The sequence below is a fragment of the Puma concolor genome, chromosome A3, assembly GCF_028749965.1.
Source record: "Puma concolor isolate L17-30 chromosome A3, mPumCon1.1.hap2, whole genome shotgun sequence".
Taxonomy (NCBI): Eukaryota; Metazoa; Chordata; class Mammalia; order Carnivora; family Felidae; genus Puma; species Puma concolor.
Genome location: NC_141669.1, coordinates 127,974,747 through 128,000,776, shown reverse-complemented (window position 1 = coordinate 128,000,776; position 26,030 = coordinate 127,974,747). Strand labels below are relative to the sequence as shown.

Below are 26,030 nucleotides of genomic sequence, written 5' to 3'. Positions count from 1 at the left end.
CCGGTTACTGAACGAAACTGTTACCTGAGAGTCATGGGGCAGAGAGAAGAAACGGACCCTTTGGGTTTTGTTAAACTAAATAATACGTGATTTCTTAAGTTACCACAAGGACAGAAAGGCTGAGAATGTAGCATCTGTCTTTGGTCTCTCGCTCTCGACCTCTGGTCCACCTCCGGGATCAACCATTTTTCGGTGGCTTCTGACCTTAGATACTTCTTTTTTTTTTTTTTTAACGTTTTTATTTATTTTTGAGACAGAGAGAGACAGAGCATGAACGGGGGAGGGGCAGAGAGAGAGGGAGACACAGAATCGGAAGCAGGCTCCAGGCTCCGAGCCATCAGCCCAGAGCCCGACGCGGGGCTCGAACTCACGGACCGTGAGATCGTGACCTGAGCCGAAGTCGGACGCTTAACCGACTGAGCCACCCAGGCGCCCCTGAACTTAGATACTTCTGAAAGCGACGCATCTGATTCACAATGCCTATGTTGTGACCTGCCTTAAGGGTGGCTCCCTTTCCACTGCTGAGTGGTATTCCACTGCGAATACTAGTGGTTTTCCTATCGACGGACGCTTGAGTTGTTTCCAGTTTAGAGCTATTACGGCGAGAGCCGCTCTGAGCGTCCCTGCTCCTCCTCTTTCCGGATGTGTTTTCATGTCTCTTGGTGTACATATCTAGGGGTAGAATTACTGACTCAGAGAACAGATGTACGTTTTAACTTTCTAAAACGGCCAAAGAGCCTCTGATGGTTCGCCTCCCTCCCTCTCTGTTTGTAACTATTTTTTCCCCTTCCCCTCCCCCGAGGTCTTCTGTTAAGTTTCTCAAGATCCACATACGAGTGAAAACATATGATATGTGTCCTTCTCTGACTGATTTCACTCAGCATAATATCTTCCGGTTCCATAAGAGACCCTTAAATACAGAGAACAAACTGAGGGTGGATGGTGGGGTGGGGGAGAAGGGAAAACGGGTGATGGGCCCGGAGGAGGGCGTTCGTTGGGATGAGCACTGGGCGTTGTGTGTAAGCGATGAATCGCAGGAACCCACCCCCAAAACCAAGATCACACCTTACACACTGTACGTTAGCCAATTTGACAATAAATTATATTTTAAAAAATGGCCAAAGAGTTTTTCAAAGTGACCGTACCATTTAACACTCCCGCCATTGATGTATGGGAGGTACATTTCCTCCACGTCTACCTCTGACGGCGTGGGACATTGGTTGCCAACAGGCCACTGTGACATATGAGGACTCAACCCTCGATTTCCCCAGCAGGGTACTTGTGACCTCCACCCGCAGAAGAGGAAGGATGGGGTCCCGAGGGAAGCTGCATGGACTCGAAGCTCAGCTCCGTCACTCGCTGGCTGTGGGAACTTGGATGAGTTATCGCTTTTCCGCGTCTCTATTTCCACATCTGTGAAATTACTTTCGAGGATCAGACACCAGCCCCTAGGGAAGAAGGGGTATGTGAAAATGGTCTCCCTGTTTCGTCCTAACATTTGGCCTTTGATCTTCTTTCTGACACGGAGCTCCTAAATCCCTTGGAATTTCCTGGGCGATAGGAGTGTCTTCTGTTCTAATGAAGCGACTCTTGGTGGCCTCCTGGATGGCAGCTGGTCACCAGAAGGACCAAGCCAAGATTAGCAGTCTGGAACTTTCAGCGTAAGCTGATAACAGATCATGCCTATGTGATAAAGCCTCCATAAAAATCCCTAAACTATGGGGTTCAGAGAGCATCTGGGCTGGTGAACACATCCACAGGCGGGGGGGATGGGGTACAAGGACAGAAGTGCCCGCACTCAGGACCTTTCCAGACCCTTCCTTATGTGTCTCTTCCTCTCACTGTTCACCTGTATCCTTTCCTATATCCTTTGTAATAAACTGGTAAACAAAAGGAAGTATTTCCCCGAGTTCTGTCCATTCTAGCAAATTATCAAATCCAACAAAGTGTGGCCACGGGAACCCCAAATTACAGCCTGTCGGCCAGAAGTCCAGGTGACATCCTAGGACTTGTGATTAGCGTCTGAAATGGGGGTGGTCTTGTGGGACTGAGCCCTTGGCCTGTGGGGTCTTGTGGGACTGAGTCCTTGGCCTGCGGGGTCTTGTGGGACTGAGCCCTTGGCCTGTGGGGTCTGACGCTAACTCAGAGCGGACAGTGTCAGAACTGAACTGAATTGCAGTACACCCAGCTGTGCTGCAGAATTGGGGAGTGTGGGAAGAAGTGTTCGATGCGAGCGCTAAGGAGAAGAAAACAGAGTTTGCCTTCAGTGAGGCTGGCGGATGAGGCTGGTTTTCCTAGGCAGCCGGTGGGTATCGCTGACTGCCCACTGCATCCATGACCAACCCTCCCCAGGAAGGGTCCTTGGCTTCTCGTGAAGCCCCTGTCCCCCTCACATTCCACGGGCCTGTGAGGAGCTGACTCCAGCCATTTTCCTGGGCAGTGATTTGGTCAAGAACACACATGTGATGCAGTTGGGGCCAAGGAGATTCCAGAAAGGGTTTGCTGGAGTTTTCTAGAAAACTTCCTGCTTGCTCCTTTAAGAAAGCTTCCAAAGCTTTCCTCGGCCTGATTGTTTCTTCTGAACCCACGTGACCCTCAGTCCCCAGGAGGGTCTCCTCCCTCGGGCAGAAAGAAGTCCACTCAGAAGACAACGCCAAGATGGAAAGAATCCGGTCCTTGGAGACCTCTTTGGATTGCTGACTCACCTGTTGACTGATGGGAACCCACATGCTCTGTAACTTAATAAGCCAATATCAGTATGAGTTCCTGTTACAGTGTCAGGGGGAGAGCGGTGAGCCTGTTCTGACACGATCTCAAATTTTCCATAAGACTGTTCAAAGTTCAAACCATGTCTGGGAGATGTCAAACACCTGCCAACAGCAAGGAGGCCATAAAAGGGTGAATACCGCATTTGAAAGGGAAGCGATTTGCTAACGATCGATATCGATATCGGGTTGCGTTTAGAAAATATAATGCTCCCCAAAGTGAATCAATACAACAGTCCCAGGTGCGTCCAAAGATGCTAAAACAGCTAAGACTTTCTCCTGAGGCCATTGTTTTCTCCGGCTGTTGGGGTAACTGTATTCTGGGACCTGCACCAAGCTCGGATAACTGCGACAAAGGTGGAAAGCGGGACAAGGAATAATTCCACTTGCGGGCCGTTGTCCTGTATAACCACCTGGATGAAACCCAGAAAGACGGGAAGAGAATCAGGAAGTACAACCTCCTCCCATCCGCTGTCTCCCCAAGTTTCTCTTCTCTAGTAAATTTCCCCAAACCAGCTCTCCAGACCGCGGTGTCCCGGGGACGCCATCACCCGTGGTTTCAGACCCAGAACTCAGACTCAGAATTCCTCGCTGCCCTTGGAGATATCTTAAGTTTCACGTTTTTAACCATATTCCTATTTTATACACATTTTCCCAGCATTTCCCACAAGTGTAATCCATATGGATGGAGTCTTTCTCACAAGAGAAAAATAGGATTTTGGTGAGAACGTCATCTCGCGACGCTTCCTTCCGGGGTGCTCCACCCAAGGGCTAGACTCACTCCCACGGAAGGAGAGTCTGTGTTCAATATAAATGCAAAACGCTCCAGACACTCAGGGTTCTCTGTGCTTTGCATGAATAGAGACAGCAGCTTGCCAGTGGGCAGGACTTGGCGGGGAGGCCCCTGTCGCAAATCCGCAGCCCCACACCGCCACGCTCCCGAAGTGCCTGTGAAATCTGCCTCCGTCGCTAATTTCACACCCCGGGGACAGAGCTGTGAACAGCTCAGAGCACAGAATTCTCGTTTTCCTAACAGTTTCCGTAACCCTCAGACACCCTTCTATGGCACTTTCTCCACCTTTTAAAAAATTAAAATGTTCACTCCCGTTAAGGTTAAATCTCAGGTTTGTTTTGGCTTAATCATCTCATTACTGCCTTGACTTTGCAAACAGCAGTGACTTTATTTTGTCTTCAGATCTTCTGCGAAGCTTTCTCTGCCTGGGTTGCATTTTTTTCAAAAGCGAAATGAATCGTTCGCATATTCCGCATTCATTATTCGCTCTCCTGCAGCTTTCTAAATGACGTAGGTACTTGGATGCTTCTGTGATGGGCACAGAATGCATTGGAAATGCGCTGTTAAAATATGCTTTTCATCTCCCTTCAGATCAGAAGATGAGTTTTCTTCTCTGGGTTTCTGCAGACCTGAGAAACACTCCTCATGGCACAGGAGGCGGATCCTTCGGGACCGAGGCAAGTGAAGATGACTGTAAGAACTCGGGGAGCTGAATTTATAAACCCAAAGAGGTTTGCAACTGAGATTAGGGTTTAATTGTTTGGGTCGTTCCTGTTGACCAACTCGGTTGGGCATTTCAGTCAGTGAACGACTCAAAAATAGTATCTGCTCGGATCATAAAATATTGTGAAATTCTGGTTCAGCTGTCTCAGAAAAAAAAAAAAAATCATGATTTGTTTCTGATATAAATTGGCTGGTTAGGGTTTTTTATTTATTTAGTAATCCATGGTTCTCATCATAATACTTAAAAGCAGAATTGGTTTTTACAATTAATCAGGAAATTAGAGGCATACAACTCAAATTATAACTCCCAATAAGGGCACCCGGGTGGCTCAGTCAGTTAAGCGTCCAACTTCCGCTCAGGTCACGATCTCGCGGTCCGTGAGTTCGAGCCCCTAGTCGGGCTCTGTGTGGACAGCTCAGAGCCTGGAGCCTGTTTCAGAGTCTGTGTCTCCCTCTATCTCTGCCCCTCCCCCGCTCGCACTCTGTCTCTCAAACATGAATAAACATTTAAAACAAATTTTTTTTTAATTTTAACTCCCAATAAAACAACAGATCCTGTCTTTATTTTTAAATTTGATATTTTGTTTGTTGCGGACTTTTTTTGCATTCGTTCTGGTTTTTAAAATACTGCATTAAAATCACATTTATCTTTTTTTACTGAGATTTGGGGGCACCCCCAAAATCTTTGTGCCCAAGGCCAGTCCGTGCCTGACCCGCCTCAACTTAGCCCCAGTCCCGAATTTACTTCAAGATCAAGGAAGTGGTGATCCCCAGGGGCCCCAGACAAGGACAGGAGCCCAGGGGAGCCTCCAACATTTCCCTCATCACAGATGGTGTGAATTGGGGGTCTTCCCTAGAGGAAAGGAAGACTTAAGGGCTGAAGCAGGTCCCAGCTCTCTGCTATCTTCCCAAACACCAGAAATGCGTTCCTGCCTCAAAGTCCCGGCTCCTTTCCCTTCTCAGTGTTCGGTTCTCTTGATGCAGCCAGCATCACGCCTCTGACATCATTTCAAGTGACAACAACTGAGTGCTAGAACATTCCTTGGGCAAGGGTTTCCTAGACGAAACCTCCACATGCCAGGATCCCGCCCCCCCCCCCATCACCGTTGTGTACACACTGGGGACCCCACGGGGCCGGGGAGGTGAGGATTTCCAGGCGAGAGTTTCAGATTCAGCTGCGACCAAGACAGTCCTCCCCAGCCCTGCTCTGAGACTGGTACAGAAGTCAGCTTTGTAAGTGTCTGCTCTAGCTCCACGAATTAACAACCAAAACTCTTGGATGCTTGGCCTCCAAAACGCCAGATGTTTGGAAATTTGGAAACACTCGCGTCAGTGATTTTTTTCTTTTCTCCCCCACGTCTTTTTCTTTCTTTCTTTCTTTTTTCTTGCAAGTGATTGAAGCCTGTATGTGTTCGGGACTGGTTACGATCGGGACAAAACGTTGTTTTTAATCGCCCGATAGACATTATCCTGTTTTCGTAACAACTGCAGGGAGCAAATGCACCGGGCGCCCTGGGGGTGTTGCGTGCACAAAAAAAGGACATTTATTGACCTACATAACTTATGGGCAGTCTCAGGTAGTGATTCTTAACGCAGGTAATTTTACGCACACACAGCCCCAAGGCTATTTGGCAATGTCCGGACACATTTGGGGTTGTCACGGGGGGGGGGGCAGGGGGAGGGTGTGCAGCGTGCTATCTGGTGGATAGAGGCCAAGGATGTTGTTAAATGTCCTACAAGGTACAGGACAGTCCCCCGCAGCAAAGAAAGATCTGTTCCAGAACTGACAACGGTAGCAAGGTTGAGAAAACCTGCTCCAGGGGTAACGGCTTCAGGCATGGCTGGATCCAAGAGTCCTCATAATGTCTACAAGATTCCATTTCTCTCCAGTTCTTGGCTGCTTTCCTCCGCATTGACCTCACCCACAAACGGGATCTCTCTGCTCTGTGGCCTGGCTCACGGCCTCACGGCCTCACAGAAACAAGTCCTGAGAAAAAGGGAGATATTCTTTCCAGGAAATCCAACCAAATCTGGCATTGAATTCCATTTGCCACCCAGGAACCACCTTGACCGAAGAGGGTGTGGGTGGGAGTGGAGAGGGAGAACATTCTTATTGCCAAGCCCCTGGGTTCTGAGGCCAAATCTAGAACTGGAGGCTTGTGGATCGAAGAGGGGAGGGATCATTTGCTCCAAATAAAGTCAGAGCACAGCTGCCAGAAAGGAGGAGGATGCTGGGTGGACAAAAGTAACAGATGCCCGCACCACATGCTCATGAATGAAAGGGGTGGAAGAACAGGTTTGTAGTGTTAACCATTCGCTACGGAGAAAGGAGAGGTTGAACTATGAGACGAAATGCAGAAATGAGTCATCGTGCTTACCAGAAAGTATGTACGACCAAGGATTTGCAGGCATTTTCTTCCTTCCTTCCTTCCTTCCTTCCTTCCTTCCTTCCTTCCTTCCTTTCCTTCCCTTCTTTCTTTCTTTGATCTGGAAAAGAATTATAAATATGTGTGACATGTAAATGCCTTCCGCACATTTCAATGAGGACAAATGAACTTGTGCCTGAGAAGCTAGTTTTGCACGGTCTAACCCTTTACACAAACAGAAGGGAATGTGGAAATACCGCCCCAAATGCCGGAACTGTAAAACAGGATTTCCCTCCGGGTCCCATTTCTGTAGACAGTTCGAGTTTTATTTACGTGTTTTTAAAGATGAAAGCATCGTGTCTAATTCCTTAACAAAGAGCAAGCAGGTGTATCTTGGGGTCACGGTGATCAGCAGCTCCTTTCGATTCCAAGCTCTCCGTGTCGCCTCCATCTGCCTGGGGCTGGGCTGATACGTTTTAATGCACCTGCTACAGCCTTTGATAAACAGAGAACGAGTCTGCAGCCAGCAGAGCCGACCTGATTCAGCCAATGGCGATGCAAAGGGGAAGGTTCATGGTCTTCCTGAAGTGAACGGGTGGGAAGGTCCTCCTCGTCTCTGGAATCTAGGGCTGGACACAAAGCCCACTGTCACTGCAGTAATAACTCACAATGACAACACCATTCCCTTCTCCTTCTGGCCCACTCGATGCTTTGCAAAGTCTTTCCATGTCCCCATCTCCAACCACTCTTAGGCCTTATGACTCACACACGCTGGCCTCGTTTCTAGTCCTCCGATTCTCAAAACCTGTTTCCTCCCCTCGGTCCCTGCACCTGCTGTTCCCTCTGCCTGGCACACTGTTCCCTCAGACCTCCCACGCCAGCCCGTCTCACCCTTTAGGACTCAGTCCACACGCCACCTCCTCGGAAAGCTCCCCCCCGACCACCTGAAATGAACCAGTGGCCCCCCACCGCCCACCATTCTTTATCCCATCCCCCATGTTGTTTCCAGTCTGCATTTCTCACAGTCTGAAATTTTCTGTATATTTATTTGTGTCGCTGTATATTGTCTATCCTCATAAACTGGAACCTCATGAGAACAGAGGGATCACATCTGTCTTGTTCACTGCTGGGTCCTGGAAACCAGACGGGATAGGAGCAAAGGTACACGATCAACACTTGTTAAATGAATGAACAGATCCACAAGCGGACGACTGCATTGACAGAGTTCACAAGGGGCTGTGTTGCTTTGCATCTGGTTTGTTCCGTTTTTCTTGTACAATCGGGGTCTCCCCGGGCAGTGATGGTGCCTAGGCTCTGTGAAGAACCTGGGCGCGCCCGTGTTGGACGAAAAAATACGTAAACGCCTCTTCTCTACCCATCATTCTACACCTTCAAGGATAAAACACTCTACCTCACACAGGCCCAGGAATTTTGAAATACATTTTTTAAACAAACTATGTAGACTGAGACCCTGGGAAAAATCCATGTGTGTGCGTGCGTGCGTGTGTGTGCCTAGACCCCACACAGTCTAGGTGGGGTCTCAATCCTGGGAGGTCTGGAGCTAAGATGGCCCTTCACACATGCACTAAATTGAGCCATGGGGGATGAACCTTTATACTCCCGGATTTGCCAGTCTTTGGAAACGGATGGCTCCCATGGAAAGAAAGTGGCCTTGGGCAAAGCAGCTCCCTTTGGCCAACAGCGTTCCCTGGGGAGGGACTCGGCCCTGATCTCTCAGCAGCAGCCGGCCCGGGATTATCTGGTTTGGAAGGAGACTCTGGGGGCACATCGCAGCCTCTCCCCAGCCTCCCTCATCTGGGCTCTTGCCAAAGTTCCCCAGCAGGCCTCATTCTTCCACTCTCGCCCAACAGACTGTTCTCCACCTGCCAGCCAGAGAAAGCTTGTGAAAACCCGAATCAGATCCTGTCTGTCCTCTGCTCAGAAGCCCGCTGGCTCCCACCTACTGAGAGTAAAACCCCAGGCCCTTGCCACGGCCCTGAGGGCCTGTCCCCATGGCCTCTGTGACCTCATGTCCCACCATTGCCCCCTCCCCCACTCAGCCGAGCTAGGCTGACCTCCCGGCCTTTGCCGGATGATGCCAGCCACACGCCGGCCACAGGCTCTGTGGTGACTGTTCTTTCTCTGAAGGCTCTGTCCTGAGGTCACCATGGGCCACCACTCGGGTTCCTCCACGTCTGCCAGACATTGTCTTCTCAGCCAGGCCTTCCCCCACCACCTATTTAAAATTGCCAACCACCTTCTGCAATCAGCTGAACAGCGCACCCCTCCCTACATACGCCCAGGTCCTAGTCCCCAGAACCTGTGAATTTTCACCTTACAGAGCAAAACGGACTTTGCAGGTATGATTCAGTGAAGGCTCTCGAGGTGGGCAAATTATGGGGATTATCTGGGTGGGCCCGGTGTAACCACAAAGGTCTTTAGACGGTCCTTACAAGGGGGGAAAGAGGAGGCTTAGAGTCCAAGGAAGTGTCACGACAGAAGCAGGGATGGGGCAGAAGTCCCCTGAAGATGGAGAGGGCGCCACAAGCCGGCGAACACGCAGGAAACGCGAGGGGTACTCAGAGCCAGAGGCTAAGGGAATGGACTCTCCCCTCCAGTCCCCAGAAGGGCCCAGCCTTGCTGACACCTTGACTTTAGCCCCAGTGAAACTGACTGTGGACTCTGGCCTCCAGAACCGTTACGAGAAGAAAATCCATGTTGTCTTAATCCCCCAAGTTTGTGATCGTCTGTGACAGCAGCCCTAGGACAGGAACACCCCCCTCCCACACGCCTGGAGCTCCCCATCGCGTGCTGCCATCTCTCACTTTTACCGATTTGTCTCTCCCCACCACTTGAACGTGTGTGCCTTCTAGAATCACGGCTCCGGGACCGCTGACGTTCCGTCCATCCCCATGGCGCGCGAGGCGGCCGAGCACCAAGATTCTAAATTCAGTCCGGGCGAGTTCAAGTCCCAGGAGGGCACCCTTGGGCAAGTCACTTTACTTCCCGGTGACTCCGTTTCATTGTCTAGACTGGAGACAGAGATAGCAGCCTCTCTCATGGAATATGATAGAATGAAAGGAGTTTGGTACATGAACGGCTTTCGACGGTACTGGTGCGTAGCCTGCCCTGAGGATACTTTGATTATTATTACTCCTCATTCACCAAATGGCCGCTGAACCCTGTTTGAGGTGCGCAGGCCAAAACTGAACGAGGCAGACACTGTCCCTATCTTCCCAGGGTTGACATTTGATTGGGGTAACGGACAGACATGATAATTAAAGGTGATTATCTGTACCATTAAGAGGATAAACTAGGGTGGGTGTGACGCACAGGGAAGAGGCGATGGAGACCTCTGTAGGCGAGGTAATCCTGGAAGGCCTCATGGAGGAGGTGTCTCTCCGGCTGAGCCCTGAAGGATGAGTAAGAGCTGCAAGTGCCAAGAACCAAGAAAGGAGCCTCTCAGATGGGGGTCCGTGCAGCAGGCGCAAAAGCCCCGAGCGGGTAAAGGGCCTGAGTGTTTAAAAAAGAGCGAGGTCTGTGTGGCCTGAGTGGAGAAGGTTGACAGAGGCGGTTGGGGGGGGGGGGGGGCGGGGGGAGACCAGAGTGACGTGCACGTGACGGGAGCCACAGGCAAGGGATGTGAGGAGTGCAGAAACGTGGTCTGATTTATTCTCTTCCAGGATCCCTCTGGCTGCCGTGTGGGGCCAGAACAGAGGTTGAGACACGAGCGGGGCGGCAAAGCGAGGGTGGCTGGTGCCCGAGCGAAGCAGGGAGACGAAGGAAAGAGATCCACGCAAGGTGACCTCTGGAGGCAGCCGTGCTGATGGGCTGGGGCGGGGCGAGAGACCGAACCGAGGGGGACCCAGGGCGTTTGCCCGAGCCACTGGGCCCCTGATGCTTGGCAGATCACAGACGTCTGGTGGCGAGTAGATGGACCCACCCTCACAGGGGCGGCAGAGGGAGTTTTAGTCCCCCATTCCCAGGGAAACGCTCCCAGAAAGCCTGAGCTCCACGTGTGTGTGTGCAGGAAGGGGGAAGGGTTCCTTGCGGGGCAGGGATTAGAAGGACGCGCCGGGGTGTGACTGCAGAGGATTTACCCAGAAGGACCGTGGCTCCCTCTCCTCGCCATACTAGAGCCTGCTGGGCATTCCATCGCCTGGGGACCCGGGGAGCCCGGACCCGTCGACACTCACCACTCCTGCAGCCTAACCTGGCCGTTGAGGGCCAGGCGTTCTCTTAAACGTGCCCACCGCTTGTCCCAGGGACGGCCTCCCCCAGCTTAACGCTTACTGACTGATATTTGGAGAGAAGGAAAGCCTGCAGGGGGCGAAACAGACTCCCATCATCCTTCCTATTTCCAGTCTCAGTCCGGTCTTGGCAAAGTACACCAACAGGGGACATTATTGGCGTTTTGTGCAAGGCAATCCATTGCAAGGGACTGTCCCAGGCATTGAAGGACACTTATCTTTACCCCGGTCATTGTCACTGAAACCACCCCACTCATTTCCAGGCACTGGGTTTGCCTGCAGATCTAACCCTTCAAATGCCTTTAGAACCTCAGTGGGGGGAGTACCCTTCCATTGCACCATTGCCTGGGCAAAGCTCTTTCCAAGTGTGCCAGGCTGGTTACTTCTGAGCTCTGGGGCCTGCAGACATTCCATTACCAACCAGCCACATCTCCAGAGAAAGTGGAGGCTACTCGGGGAGCATCCAGCCCTGCAAAAATAGACAGTCATGACAAAATATGAGCGAACAGAAAAAAGGGGTCTCTGCATTGTGCCATCCAGGTGGTGGGCATTTACAGATTCCACACGGCAAGGGCAGTGCCCCGTGTCAGAGTCCGAGGAAGAATGAAGACACCATCCCACGGGGCCAGGAGCTCACAGTGGGTCCAGGAGATAAACAGAATTATTACTCACTGTGGCAAAAGCAATGAGAGAGGACGTCTTTCTGCAAGACGAGTTTTTAAACACAGGTAGGGAGTGGCCCATTTGTGGGTTTGATTTGAAGGGTATTTTTATGTTGGAATAGAAATGGATGGGCTGGGATGGGATGGGATGGAATACAGTGGGATGGAATGGAAAACAATGGATAGGATAGGACAGGATAGGATAGAAAACACCAGAGTATATCCCAGTTGCTAAAAGTATTGTGTTTCCATTTACATAAAGGGATATATTGTCTACTGATGTAAAATGTATTTCTTTTTTTTCCACGTTTATTTATTTTTGGGACAGAGAGAGACAGAGCTTGAACGGGCGAGGGGCAGAGAGAGAGGGAGACACAGAATCGGAAACAGGCTCCAGGCTCTGAGCCATCAGCCCAGAGCCCGACGCGGGGCTCGAACTCACGGACCGTGAGATCGTGACCTGGTTGAAGTCGGACGCTTAACCGACTGCACCACCCAGGCGCCCTAAAATGTATTTCTAACTTTGGGTCGTGTTCCAAAAAGCTTGAGGTGCACGGTGTATACAATATGGGATCCTGAATGGGATCATAGAACAGAAAAACGAGTGAAATCTGAATAAAGTGCAGTTTAGCGAACAGTAATGTGCCACTGTGGACCACGGAGGAAACTATCTTTGCAATATGGGCGAGAAACAGACATCAGAACCTGTCAAGCACTGGAAACTTGACATCAGATTTTTGGAACAATTTACAGGTGTAGAGCAATTGCACTCTGCGATGGGTCCTGGTGTCCATCAATTTAGGTAATTCCCCCAACATCCCTGGACACCGTTCTTCTCGCTGCAGAGATGAGGAAAATGGAGACTCGGCGAGGCCGAGAGCCTCTCCGGAGGTCAGCCCGCTGAGAGGCCAGAGCTCCAGGCCTGGGTCCCGCAGGCATCCCCCCCAAGACCCCGACCCGGAGGATCCTGCGGCACCTGCCGCCCCGGGATGGGGCTCCCCCCACGTCCCGCCGTCTCCAGGCACCTCTGCGATGAAAGCAACAGGCAGGATGAGCAAACTCAGTTCGGTTTTAGAAAGAGACTCCCCCACCAAGACTCCTTGGGCACAAACTCGCCTCGCTCCCCTCTTGCCAGAAAATCGCGCTGCTGAAACCGCCCACGCTTCTCTCTAGAGCAACTGACTGTCGCTTCCTCGGGGCGCCACCTGGTTCGAGCTCCGGATGCGGAAGGGAAGCAAATCTTCTAGGTGATTATTCCACCACCGCCCATGCCCCCCCCACTTCGGAGTAAAAGAGCCAAAAAAAAAACGGAAGAGGAGGAAGGAGAAGAAGGAGAAGGAGGAGACGAAGAAGAGAAATGTCAGGATTTCTTCCAGAAAAGCCAAATGAAACAGGGTGGATGGAAACCCCGTCCTGGCTGAGGATGGGTAAGCATTAGCCACCCCCCCCCCGTTTATGTTCTGTCCCCCCGCATACAGGTGTGTACGTGGGAGGGGGTCCTTTCCACCCTGGCCCCTCCTCCCAGTGTCCCATGGTCTGTTGGTTTAGGGCGCCCACATGGCGTGGGTTCTGGAGGCTGAGCTGGGACGGGACAGACGACTTCTCTGTTGTCGGAAGGTCAGCGACCTGTGTCACGTGCATCCGTGGCATGAGCTCGTGTGGCAGTGCAGCCTGGCGGCCTTCATTTCCTCTGTCGAGAGGGCAGGGTGGACGGGGCGATGTTGGGGATTCCTTCCGGCGCGTGGCGTTCATACAACAGGCACCCCTGAGCACCCGTCCTGTGCCGGTCCCAGTTCCAGGCTCCGGGGTGCGGCCCCGACCCCAGTCCTACCCCCACAGACCCGGCACCCTGGGGGAGACACCCAGTGAGCAAGAAATCAAAGCAACCCCCGGAGCATGAAGCATGCTGGGAAGACATTTAACCAGGCTGAAGCGCCGAGGGACGGGCAGGTGGGCTTGGATGGGGACTCGGAATGAGGAAGGGACGTCCGACCTCAGCCCGAAGAGGAAGAAGGAGCACATCGCAGGAGGGGCCAGGAAGGGCACTCCAGGCACAGAGGGCATCCGAGTGGAATCTGAGTTACAGCCAACCCCGCCCTTCCCAGCTGGCCCCGTGGGACCCACGGAGAAATGTCCTTCCTCCTGCCCCCACACAAAAGTTCCTGAAATTGCATCCTGGGAGCACTAGAGGCCTTGTAATGAATGTTTAAGAACATAGACTCTGGTGCCAGGGTACCTAGGTTCAAATCCCAGGTCTACCACTTACCGGCTGGGCTACCTTGGGCTGGTTAATCAGCCTCTCTGTCCCTATTTCCTCCTCTATGGAATGGAGATAATAAGCATCCATTTCATAGAGCTGCTATGAGATGAATGAGTTACTGTAGTGAGCACAGTGTCTGACCTGAGTACGTCTGTCCACCATTACTGTTTAGGTGAAAAATCCAGCATGTTGCAAGCGATTTAAAAAAAAAAAAAAAAAAAGTGCCGTGAGGAGACCAGATGTCCAAATTGACATGCAAAGGGTATAATTGAAAGACAAGCACAGTTGGCATTGAAGCACCACTTTCCCGGAGTGTGTGCCCACGCTTTTATATAGACAAGGAATTTAACTGCAGCCTGGCAACTCTTCAAGAAAAATTAATACCCCTGCTGCCTGCTTCTCCCCTACCCTCCGTGTTTCACCTCCTCTCCCCGCAACCCACCCCTAGAGGTTTCCTGGAATTGCCGATTACACAGGGAGGGGTGTCACCCGGGGGCTCCAACAGGGAGACACAGGGAGTCACCAGGGGAGGCTCTGAGAGGAGGGTCCATGGGAGGCCCGGAAGCAGCAGAGCCCAACACCCTGAGCCGGCCCGTCTCTGCTCTGCCCGGGGCCTGGTGGCGCCGCGCTGCGGGGCGCTTTCTGCAGGAGGGAGACACCAGCCCCGGGGAGCAAGCCCCGGCTGTCAGGGCCGCGCAGACGCCGAGCCCCAGGAGCAGGGAGGACCAGCACCTGGGGCAGGGCGCGGGCAGAGGGCGGCGAGCGGGAGACACCGACGGGCCACCAACAGGGCCGTGAGACTCCGTCCTTGCGGGGACCCGAGGGAGACAGAGCGCCAGGGGCCGGCATATTCACGGGTGTGGGGCCCCTGCCGGGGGGTCTCCGCAGACAGGGGGTCTGGGCAAGCAGGATGCAGTGGGGCGGGCTCTCTGCGCCCACTTCGGGGCCTGCTGTCTCTGCCGTCCGCTGCCGGGCTGCCCGGGGACTCCGGGGCTCGGCCCGGCACGAGGGCTTCCCCCTCGCCTGCTCTCTCATTTGCACGGCTGGGGTGAGCACCCAGGTCTCCATCCACGCTCCTGCCCCCTGCCCATGCCCTGAGCCTGGTGACCCCATACCTCCAGCCGCGTCCTGTACCCCTGCCCACCCCGTGCCCATGCACAGCCTCAGACCGGTGGCCCTGGGGACAGGGAGGGCCCGGGACCCGCCGGAGGTTTTTTCCAACAGAAATGGCGCTTGACTCGCTCCCGTCCCCCCTGACACGGGGTCTCCCGGAATGCGCCACAGGGGCCTTGCCGTCCCGCCCCGGCCCCCGCCCTGGCCCCCGCTGGGTCCCCCGCCCTGGCCATAACTACCTCTTCAAAAGGGAGAAGGAGCAGAGAAGGCACCTGGCCGATCAGGGCGGCCACGGTTTCCAAAGCATCCCCCACCCACAGATGACAGCCTGCCCTCGGATGTGTCCAGGCGGCTAAACACCGGCAGATTACAGACGCCCGAGAACTTGCGGAGTCCTGCCCAGATTTCAGTCCTAAGAAGTAATTTGCAAGAAATGATTTGCCGGATTGAGCGGCCGCCAGGAACCCTGGCCGGTTGGCGTTTTCTCCCGGAGGCTGTTCTCAGACTCGGGAGCCAGATCGGGGACGGGGCTCCTCCGCCTCAGCGGAGCCTCGCGGGCGGCAGGGAGGCGCAGCGCGGGCAGGCCGATTTCGTGCACGTTTACCGAGCCCGGCAGGAGGCCACCGCTCAGCACGTCCCCGGCTAATTGAAGGACCGCGGCCAGTTGTTCGCCATCAGAGTCACAAAAGACGACCGCTTTGCTCCCAGGGAGCGAATGGGAGCGCGTCAGATGCCAAAATCCGGCCCCCGCCACATGGCATCCTTCACAAGCGACCCTGCAGGGACAGCCGGCCATTGTGCGGAGAGGGTTATGGTGGGGCCTCCATCCGGCGTCTGGGGGGCCGCTCAGCCCACGAGGGGGCAGGAGAACAGGGTCCCGACCTGCCTCCGCCCTGGCCCAGAGGGGCTGCGGCTCTGCGTGGGGGAGGGGCTACAGGCCGGGGGTCAGGGGACTCGTGCAGGGGCGGGGGAAGGGGGCCTGGCCCACCGGACCAGCCCTGTCTCCAGCCAGTGCAGCCCACTGGAAACACGGGCCCAGCACCCACGGACTTCCAGCAGCCAGGGCCACCCTGGGAAGACGGGGGTCACTGTCCGCTCTGGGACTGTGAGCTTGTCGGGACGGGGCCAGGTCCCGTCACATCCTCGCACCCCTGTGTCCGACCCCCACCCAGCACACCCTCCTCGGCCACCGGGCTGGGACGGAGAGGTCACCCCGCTGAAGTCTGCGGCCCCCACAGCTTTAGCTCGGTGGGCGGTGGCCCCTGAACGTGTGACCCTCAAAAGCGGCCCGGTTGGGGGGAGGGGAGACACCCTCACCTCCTCTGTCCCTGTGATCCCCACGCCGCCCAGCCCACCCTTGATGGTCATGACATTCTGGAATGACTGTTTCTCTCCTGGGGTCAGAGGTCACACTGGCCCCAAAGGAGCCGGCAGACACGCCCGTGTGTCCCCTTGGTGTTTTTTGAGACATGGGACTCCAGGGTCAACGTGTGAAAGCCTGGAGATTTCACTTGAGACTCGGATTGATTCTCCTAAGGTCCCAGGAGATGGGGCACCCTGGGCCCACACCCTCTCGTGTAGCCACCGGTGGGCAAAATCCCGCCGCCCCTCTAGGCGGGCCTGTGCTCCCAGCGTGAGCCGTCTCCACTGCCCCCCATCATCTCCCGGCACGAGCCCAGGATCTGCCGCCCGGACTCCTGTGCTGCGTCCTCCAGGTGCCCCTGGCCGGCCGTGTGACCCCGGCCAGCTCCTCGGCCTCCCTGGGTGCTCCCCCTACAACGACAGAAAGTGTAACAGGACCCGCGGCTCGGCTTGGCATTGGCCGAGCCCGGATCCGCACCTGCTTGGACCGTGTCTGGCGGGGGTAATCCCTCGGGAGGTGCTGGCTCGCGGCCGGTGGCTGGTGGGGTCCTCACTCCTTCTTCTCCTTGCCGGGCCCGTCCGGGCCTTGGGGTCCGAGACCCTGCTACGGACGGAGGAACAAATTCGGCCATTTCTCTGCAGCTCTCCCTGCCTCCCCCTTCACCCCAGCCCGCCGCTCCCCGGGCCCCACCCCCAGAGGCGAGCAGCACGGGGCCCGGAGTCCTGCCTCCTGGAGCTGGGTGTTCCATGGGCCCGGTCACCACCGGTCCCGAGAGACCCCGTGTGCGCCCGCGTTCGGATCTTCTCCCACGTTTTGTGCCCGGACGTTCGCCCCCGTCCAGCAGTGACTCCGGGACTGCGTGGGAGGTGGACTCAAACCCGCGAGTTTTCTTTCTTCCCGCCCCCCGCCCCCACCCCCCAGCTCTCCACCCCCACCCCCCCCACCGGCAAGACGCTTCGGGATCCGCCAGACGCCGTGGATCTTTGGGATTAATACGCACACCCGCTAAGCACTTCGAACGCGGTCAACAACGGTACTCCAGTTACTACGGCTCCTGCTTCACGCTGTCTCGCCCCCAAGCTCGTCCTGTCAAGCTCGTAACGATCAGCAGGGTCACAGGGGCTCTGCGACCTGGCGTGTGAATGGCACGTGACCTGCCGTGTCTGTGCCCGAGCGTGTGCGGCCGTGCAGCGTGTGCGCGCGTGTCAGTCCGCACACTCACGTGTCCAGGCCCCGAGTGTGGGACGTGGAAACCGGCCCCAAAGATCTGGTGGACGCGTTTCACGCTGTCGCGGTCCTTAAGCTCCGAGGAGTCACTGACGGGACACTCGAGTTTCCGTGTCAGGTGGCCACCGACCCCCCCCCCTGCTCCGCCGACACCCACCTCCTCCTTTCTCTCCCCCCTCCCATTCGCCAGCCCTTCCTTTCCGCCGCCTTCTGCCCCTCCCCCCGCCTACCTGCCCCGCCCCTCCCTACCCTCCCCACTCTCCTCTACTTTGCAGCCTCTGCCCTGCGCCCCCCAGCCCCACGTGAGGGGTGCAGGATGGGAGGATCACAGCCTCCCCGCCTGGCCGTGGAAAAGCTTTGACGCAGGTGTGCACCCGTTTCTCGGCCTTGCAGATCCCCCGACGCGGGGAAAATCCATCCATCACGCATGCGTATGCGTACACACACACACACACACACACACACACACACACGGGCACACATCAGGCGCGCAGAATGTAACACAGACCAGAAGCAAGCCCTCCGCCCTCTGTCTTGGTTTTGGTTTCCTCAGAAGCAGACCCCGAGGTGAGGTCTCAAGGTCAAGTAGTTTATTTGGGGGGTGAGCCCAAACGATGCCAGCTGGGTGTGGGGCAGGGAGACCCGGAAGGGACGGAGCCAGCCAGCATTCTGCCTGTTTCTCTGGAAGGCAACCAGGCGTTGCCCTGCAAGACTGCAAGCCCAGCCCGGGAGCACCGGTCAGAAGATGGGCCTGGGCATCCTGGGAAGGGGCGGTCGTGCTCCCTCTAGCCAGTTACCACCATGCCTGCCCCGCTGGGGAGCCTGCTGCATAGACCTGCTCCTCTGGGTTATCCCAGCCAAGACGCATGAGAACTGTTACCAACTCCATGCGACCTGGAGTAGGGTCCCCCCTTGGAGCATTAATTTCTCAGCACTGTAAACAGGGGAAGCAGGGACATGGGGTGCAGATCGAGTGACAACAAGGAGGACAGTGGAAGGCAGGCCCCGGCACTCATCACTATGCCAGCCTTAGAGCTGTCTCACTGTGACCCATCCTGCAGTTCTGCCTCACTTTTATTTCCCAGGCTCTACAATCTCCCCAAATCAACAGAGCCCAGACCTGCTGGGCCCCCTAGGTGACGTCCCAGTCGGGTCATAGGACTCACAAAATCCGTGAGACAGTTTTTCGAACTCTTTTTTTAATGTTTATTTACTTTTTGAGAGAGAGAGCACGAGCAGGGGAGAGGCAGAGAGAGAGGGAGACACAGACTCCGAAGCAGGCTCCAGGCTCCGAGCCATCAGCACAGAGCCCGACGCGGGGCTCAAACCCACGAACCTCAAGATCATGACCTGAGCCAGAGTTGGATGCTCAACCGACTGAGCCACCCCCGGGCCCCTGAACTTTTGTTTAATGCAACCCACAGTGAGAATCAGATTTCACACCGTGACACACACACACTCACATGCACACAGACACACGTCTGTTTATAGCAGAACGGAGCAGGGCTTTCCCCAAACGCTGCCTGCCCTCGGCACCTGCCACGCACGACATTTCCCAGTCTACTCTGCTGCGGTGACTGCAGATCTCGAACCCCGAGCTCCCCCCTCTACGTTGATTTCAATACCCACTAATGATCACAACCCGCCGCTTGATAAACTGCGCCCGGAAACATCCAGTATGAATGGTGTTGGACTAGACACCCTTTATCCCACAGCGGTGGGGAAGTGACCCACTTTCTCCTCCGGAGGGCAGGGGCGGGACAAGGGCGGTGCCCAGCAGACCTTGACAGGTCACGACCTCCAGTGCTTGCCCAGCAGCCTCCAAAGCGGGGTATTGGTGAGGTTGGGGGCACAGACCAGATGGCAGAACCCTCAGCCCTGGCGTCTCCCCAGCCCACCCTGGGGCATCTGTGGGGCCCCGGCCCCCCAAGGAAGCAGCGGGCTCTGAGCTGGGCCCGGCCGCCCTTCCCAGGGACCCCAGACCCGCCTGTGACCTGCCCTCGGGGGCAGGCTCTCAGGGCTTGCAAACAACCCCCGGGCCCAGAGAAACAGGCACAAGACTATTAATACGTTACGGGGAGTTATTCCTCCTGTTACCGCGTGGCTCTGCTCAGCTGACGTTGCCCCAGCCGGCACACCGGCCCCGCGTGGTTACCTCACTTCGTGCTCACGGCAGCCCCGGAGGCAGACACGGTGGCTGAGGTCAGGGCATCAACAGTGGCTGCGGCAGTAATGAGGACAGTAAGCGATGCCTCCTGTCCCCGTGCCGAGGGCTCCCTCTGATCCCCAGAAGGGGCCGCTTCCTCCCGCAGGCCGGTCTCTGCCCTCCTGCCCTTGTCTACCACACGCTTCCCGTCTTGCTCATCTCTGGACAGACACTGTCCCTCTGGGCTCCCTCATTTCCGTGCCACTGATGGTGACAGTCTTCCCGGCCATGCTTGCGACGTGGCCTTTTGGGTCCTGATAGACTTGTTTATAACCCGATTTCACATATAAAGGCAGGTTTTCCTTCCCAGGCCCACATTGGGGGGAGGGTCTCGGGTGTTCAGGAGGCCAGGTTGCCCGGCTGGTGGTTCAGGGCCCAGAGGGGACAGATTGGGGGGGCAGCAAAGGACACAACCCCCACCCCAAGCAGGGGGTGGCTGAGGAGGCCACCTGGGGATACGTTGGCCCCCACAGTCCTGCCGCCTGAGCCTGGTGTGTTCGCGGCACCAAGGACTGGGCCCCAGGACTCCACATTTCAGACCCTCCCAGCCCTACTCCGTCCCCAGCTCCCCAGAGAAATCTCCGTGTTCCTCCAGGGCAGAGACATTCTCATTCCCCTTTGAGGAGGGGAAAGCCCAGTGGGGAACAGCTCTGGAGTCCCCTCCCCGGCTGCAGTCCAGCCAGCCCTGCCACATCCTGCTGTGTGACCTTGGGTAACTTGCTTAAGCTCTCTGGGCCTGTCTCCTCCCCCCCCCCCCCCCCCCGTAGCTGTCTCTGCGGCCCACCTACCCCACCAGGCATTGAGGCTTTGATACGTCTCTCCTCTTACAAAAATCCTTTGCGATCCACCTTTGCGTATTTTTCTAATGATTTCCGTGGATGAATTCCCATACGTGGAATCTGGGGCCCGAAGTTATGCACCTTTAGTTGTAGTCGCCCCATGTTGCCAAATTGCCCTCCAGACAGGTTGTGGCAATGAGCTCAGCAAGAGGTGTGGTTTTATTGAATGAAACGTTCCTCCGCCCCGCACATCCTTTAATCCACCCTTTGCCTTTATGAGGCTTACGCTTCTCTTCAAAATCCTTGTTTCCTCCTGCATAATTCCAGAATTTCATACACGTTCTCCTTTCGGGTCATTATTAAAATAAGACATATCAGACCGTGTGAGAGCACAGTCAGAGCCTTGGGAAAGAGATGTTCCTTTCAGAGTTGCAAAGAATAAAAACTACTAATCCCCAGGGGCGCCTGGGTGGCTCAGCCAGTTGAGCGTCTGACTCTTGATTTTGACTCAAGTCATGATCTCACGCTTTGGGGGATCGAGCCACATGTCAGGCTCTGCTAGGATAGCACGGAGCCTGCTTGGGATTCTTTCCCTCCCTCTCTCTCTCTCTCTCTCTCTCTCTCTCTGTCTATGTGCCTCCCCTGCTCACATTCTCTTTCTCTCTCTCTCAAAATAAATAAACGTTAAAAAAGTTTTTTGTAAAAAAAATTTACTGGGGCACCTGGGTGACTCAGTCCGTTAAGTGCCCGACTTGGGCTCAGGTCATGATCTCACGGTTTGTGGGTTCAAGCCCTGCATCAGGCTCTATGCCGACAGCTCGGAACCCGGAGTCTGCGTTGGATTCTGTTTCTCTCTCTCTGCCCCTCCCCCGCTTATGCTCTTTGTGTGTCTCTCTCTCTCCGAAATAAATAAACATTTAAAAACAAATTATAAAAAATTACTAACCCACAGAGGTTCTGAAACGAGGCGGTCAGGGCGCAAGAGAACAAAGTCTCCAGCCTCACGGGAGGGGCCCCTCTGACCCAGGACCCCATCATGGTGCTGCCTGGTCCTAGCACCTGCAGACCTTTCCACTGAGCTCAGAATGAACCTGAAACCCACCCCCAAAAGACCAATGTTCTTTGCAGCCCCGACCTCCCCAAGCCCCCCATTTGCCTTCTTCGGCCACACTTGGCCCCACCAGCCTCCCCGCTGTCTTTGAACGGTCTGAAGCATGCTGGCCTCGGCACCTCGGCACCTCTGTTCCCTCCTCCTGGTAACTCTTCTCCCTGATGACTCCCAGGCCTGCTCCCTCACTTCCTATCCTTGCTCAGTGTCACCAGGTCAGAGCAGCCCCCTCCCTGACCACGTACGTCAAATAGCACACCCCCTCCTTCTCCAGCCCTTGTCTTCCTTTATTGTCCCTGCATTTATCACTAATCAGTAACTGACACTATTTAAACATTCGTGTTTATCAGGGGGTTGTCTCTCCCCCACGAGAATGGAGGTTCCCTGAGGCCAGAACCTCATCTGGTATGTTCCCCGCGTGTCCCCGGTGCCTAGAATGAAGCCCACTCAGTGAACACAGTGCATGTTGGGTGAATAAACAACTCCTTCCTGGGGCCGATCGCTGCCCATCTCATCAGGTATGACTGAGTCTGGCCACCTGCTCACCAGCCCGCTTGCTCTTCCCAGATATGCAGGACAATGACATTTTCCAGCCTCCTTGCAGGGAATCTGGGGACGTGTGTCTGAGTTCTGACCAAGAGAACAAAAGCGCAAGGGACCGAAGACAAGGCCAGACCGAGCCTTAAAACCTCTGCGCGAGCCCCTCGTCTCCCGCCCCCTTACACGGTGGACCTTGAACACACAAGGTGAACACGGTCACATCACGAGGTTGAAGGAGCCTGAATCCCTGAGCTGTGGCTTAGAGGAGGTCTCACCAGGAGAGCCTTGCCACCACGTGAGCCTGAGACCAGAGCAGAAAGAGCCCTTGGGTGTCCGTGTCAAGGCTTGGGGCGTGTTGTTACAGCAGCGGCCAACACTCATCCTGACTAATGCACAGACACCGCGTGCAGCTCTGTCCCCTGGAAACGCTGCCGGAGTTTGGCGAGGTGTGGCCTGGAGCGCGCTCGGGGCGATTTTCCTTCTCGCCCCGGGGTGACCGAGCGGGACCCAGTATTTGAGATCAACCCCAGGCTTGCACACCTGCCGTGGCCGGGGCGGCCAGTGAATCCAAAAACAGACCCAACCCTGCCGTCCCAGAAGTCACTGGCCAGAGCACGGTCTCTCCGGAACCCTCTCTCCTCGCACACGGCTCACCTGGGCTGAGCAGGCGGCAGGTCTGGGACCGCCTGACCCGCTCTCCTTTGTGTGGGAGCAGCTTAGGTCACAGCTCTCGGAGCTCACACGGGGCTGATGGCCCGGCCTGCGAGACACCCCGAGGCCTCCTTGGCTGCTTGGTAATCAGACCAGGAACCTGTGAGGAGGCGTGGCCCTCATTTCACTTAATTGAAAATCCTCCTCATCAAAGAGAACATCCGTGCTCCGTGGCCCTTTCTTCCCTCGCCAGTGACCATTAACCTTTAAAAAGATGCGTTATGAGCCATTTGCCGGCCTCGTTCTCCGGGCCAGGGTGTAATGAGACCCATAAATGGGCCAGACTCGGGAGGGAGCGAACGTGAGAAGCGCCACAAATGAGAGACCCGCGCAGAGCGGGCCCTGGGCCGCCCAGCCACGCAGGTGCCCAAACTGGACACGTCAGCAGCCACGGGACTGTGGGACGGCCGAGGCCGGGTCGTGTTCAAGAAGCGAGTTCAACGGAGCCAGCAGTGGAATGAGTGCCCGACCCAGCCCCCCGCTCACTGCTGACTCCCCGGCCCCTACCCCTCTCTCCCTCCTCTCTGGCTCCACCGCCCTCCTGGCTGTGCCTGGAAATGCCGGGTGCATGCCTACCCCAGGGCCTTTGCACGGCCATTACCTCTGCTGGGAAAGCTCCTCCCCCAGAGAGTCTCATGGCCGCTCCCTCGCCTGTCACTTTCTCAGGGAAATCTCCCGGACCCCACTTGTAGAATAACATCCCCCACCACATCCCACACACTCCCTGGCTCCCTCCCCTGCTTTATTCCTCACCAAAGCATCGGCCAGACCTGCCAGACCACTCCCCTTACCGATTTCCATTCGTGGCAGCGTTCCTCTTTCTACATTAGGACGCTTGGCCCACAAGGGCAGGGAGCTCTGCACGTCTGTTTTTCCACTGCTCTGTTCCCAGCACCCGGAACAGCGTCAGACACGTCGTCGACACTTCCTAAGTCTTTGTGGAATGCGCGAGTGAGTGAACGCACGCACCCGTGAATCGAATTCCACTGACGGACGAACGTTCGGGCCTTGGAAGAACGTGTTTGAGAACAAACAGGGTGGATTCTAGAAGCTGCGCCCCTGCATCTGCTGAAGGGAAGGGTCAAGAAACACCAATCATCCGGCGGAACCCTCATGCCGGCCAAGCTGCCACCAATCTGGCTGCCACAGGGCCGCCCTCGCGAAGGCGCAGAGACAGGAGCCGGGAAAGAGGGACATCCGAGAGTTTGCTGCTCCCCAGAAGTGACACAGAGTTTCCGGGGGCCCCTTGCTGGTCGTGCTCCCTCTGCCGGAGTCCTCTCCCCACAGGCCCTCCCCGGGCAGCTCCCCCCTCTCCTGGGTCTCCGTTCCAGGGCCCCCTCCTCCGGGAAGCCCGGACCTCAGGTGACAGACCCCTGTCGTGCCCCCGCGGCTTACTCCCCTCAGGTCGCTCTCGGATAGTCTCTGTTTACCTGCCTCTTCTCCGGCCCCCTGGGGGGGACAGCAGCTCCTTGCCGTTCTCGGGTCTCATCCATGCCCGGGCCCTCCACCAGGATCCGACACAGCAGGTGCTCAGTCAGCATCCATCAGGGGACAAACAGCTGTACGTCCGCGCTGGGGACTTGTAAAATCACACCGGACATTTCCGGTGCCCGAAGGGCCTGCAAGTGCCACTTGCTGTCGTCTCGAGGGGCTGGGGTTGCCTGACACAGGAGCATGACCCACTTGGCTTCCCCAAATCCCACACTTCAACAGAAATGTTGCCGTGCCCGGTGTCTATGATGCACCGTTAAAGCGAGCACAGGGGCCATTTGTGCCTCTTCCTCTCTCCACACCTTCCAAACCGCACCCCCCCACCTCTGCTGGTAACGTGCGCACGATTCCCCGGGACAACCACCCCGCCTGGCTCTCTGCCCCGGTGTTTTGGGGGCGGCCTCCCTCCCAGCCCCGGGCATGTGACCCTGGCCGCGCCGATCAGGGCACCTCACCCTCGGCCTCGGTGGCTTGTCTGGGGGCCATCCTGTGACCGCCGGGCGTCCAGTGCCGGTCAGCCCAGAACGGCCTCAGGACCATCGGGCTCCCTCTACTCTCGTGAACGCGGTTGTGGCGTCTCTTTGGTTTGCTCGGCCATCTGGATTATTCCACAGGGAGCATTCGCATGGAGCTCCCAGCTTGGGAGTCGTGGAAATTTCTGAGTAGAAAACCGAACCTAGCTGCTGGGGTTTTATGCAATGGTGAACGGGCTGTGAGCCTTCCCACAAGGAGGGACTGGAGCATCCAACAGGAGGCCCCGGTGGGCGTTTCGGGCTCTCTTCCCACGCCTGTGTTGGGATGACGATCCCCACCCTGTGGCTTTCTCCTCCATCGATTCCAGAAACTGGTGACGGGCAGCGAGGACACGGGGCACTTGGAGTTAGGTCCCTCCGAGTTTGGATCTTCCCGGGGCCACGTACCAGCCACATAAGCCTGCACAGATTACTTAGACCTTCCTGGCACCTGCTTCATCGTTTGTAAACCGAACGAGAGTTGCATCAAAAGCACTAGTTTGGGGGTAAGACAGACCTGAGCCCTAACGTGGGCTCTGCCCTTTACTAGATGCCTGACGTTGGGTGAGCGGTTAACCTCTCTGATCCTTACTGGCCTGTCTATAGAATGAAGATAAGAATACGGACTTCAGGGGCGCCTGGGTGGCTCAGTTGGTGAAGCGTCCGACTTCGGCTCAGGTCATGATCTCACGGTTCGTGGGGTCGAGCCCCACGTCGGGCTCTGTGCTGACAGCTTGGAGCCTGGAGCCTGCTTGGGACTCTGTGTCTCCCTCTCTCTGCCCCTCCCCTCCTCCTGTTTTTTATGTCTCTCCCTCTCCCTCTCAAAAATAAATAAATATTAAAAAAATAGTTGGGGCGCCTGGGTGGCTCAGTTGGTTGAGCGTCCTACTTCAGCTCAGGTCATGATCTCGCAGTTCACTAGTTCAGGCCCCACATCGGGCTCTGTGCTGACAGCTCAGATCCTGGAGCCTGCTTCGGGTTCTGTGTGTGTGTGTCTCTCTCTGCCCCTCCCCTGCTTGTACTCTCTCTCTCTCTCTCTCTCTCAAAAATTAAAAAATTAATAATAATTAAAAAAAAAAGAATACCAACTTCACTGGGGTTTTGTGAGGACTAGGTGAGGCCATCTATGTAAGGCACCTTGCATGGCTCCAGGCTCCCCGT

At 55.8% G+C, this 26,030-nt stretch overlaps 1 long non-coding RNA gene across 1 annotated transcript; it reads right to left on the bottom strand.

Annotated features, from left to right (window-relative positions):
• Positions 1-1,079: 1,079 nt before the first annotated feature.
• LOC147582781 (uncharacterized) lies at positions 1,080-25,338 on the bottom strand. Its single transcript, XR_015249508.1, has 4 exons — positions 24,813-25,338; positions 6,981-7,276; positions 6,660-6,768; positions 1,080-2,870 (listed from the first exon to the last, which is right to left on the bottom strand). It is a non-coding gene; the product is annotated as an uncharacterized LOC147582781 (long non-coding RNA).
• Positions 25,339-26,030: the final 692 nt, after the last annotated feature.